The 976-nt window shown below is 68.2% G+C and overlaps 1 pseudogene; it reads left to right on the top strand.

The window, feature by feature from the left end:
• The first annotated feature begins 7 nt into the window (after positions 1–7).
• LOC144219075 (putative splicing factor YJU2B pseudogene) lies at positions 8–715 on the top strand (annotated as a pseudogene).
• Positions 716–976: the final 261 nt, after the last annotated feature.

The raw sequence follows: 976 nt of genomic DNA, 5'->3' as shown, positions 1-976 counted from the left end.
TCTTTCCCCCCGGCCCCCAGCCTACGAGGACAAGCAGAAACTGAAGCGGACGGAGATCATCAGCCGCTCCTGGTTCCCCTCCGCCCCCGGCCCCGCCCCCGGCCCCGGCAGCAAAGCCGGCAGCGTCCTGAAGAGGCTGGCCCAGAACCGCAGATGCGCGCCCGTCAGCTCCCCCATCACCGTAGGGGACCTGGGCATCGTGCGGCGGAGGTCCCGAGAGGGCCCCGAGGGCCCCCAGCACGCGGCAGAGACCCTCCGGCCTGGGGAGCCGCGGGTGCCAGCGGGGAACCCCCAGGACAGGCCCGCATCCCCCCAAGACTGCTCCGCGGAGACCCCCGCGACCTCCAGGGGCAGCGGGCCTCCGGGGCAGGGGGGGAACCGGCAGAACAGCCCCCAGCCCCCACCAGGCACCTCTCAGGAGGCAGCCACGTCCCAGGACCCGCCGCACCCCTGCACCCTCAGCTCCTCTCTGGTGGCCGATTACTCCGACTCAGAGAGCGAGTGAGCAGTTCTGGGGACCTGCGCCAGAGGCCGCGATGCACCCAGGAGGCCCCTCCCGGGCTGCAGCCCTGCTTGCCCCCAGCCCTCGGGGAGCCCAGACGCTGCCCCTCCCGAGGCCTCGCCTTCCTGCAGCAGTGGAGTTATTTATTTGGTCCCGGAGAGGGTGTTTGTGCCTTGTGGGACGACATCCCAACATTAAAGCCCTGCTTCTTTGTCCCTGCCTCGGGTTGCCTAGATGGGCCCAGGGGCTGCCTCCTCCACCCCCAACCCCCCTGCTAAGCTTGGTGGGACCCTCATCAGCCAGTGTGATGCCGGCGGCCACAGCTGTGATCCCCATCCAGCATGAGGACCTCAGCTCAGGTTGGTCTCCAATCAGAGCGGACTTCCCGGAGGAGGCCGTGCAATCTGAGTGTGGAAGGGGGACCACGCAGCAGGAACCGCACAGTTAGGGCTGGGAACATAACGAGTACTTGAA

The sequence above is a fragment of the Crocuta crocuta genome, unplaced genomic scaffold (assembly GCF_008692635.1).
Source record: "Crocuta crocuta isolate KB4526 unplaced genomic scaffold, BGI_CrCroc_1.0 C28537638, whole genome shotgun sequence".
Lineage (NCBI taxonomy): Eukaryota > Metazoa > Chordata > Mammalia > Carnivora > Hyaenidae > Crocuta > Crocuta crocuta.
Note: the sequence above shows the minus strand (reverse complement) of the source record. Positions and strands in the feature narration are given on the sequence as shown.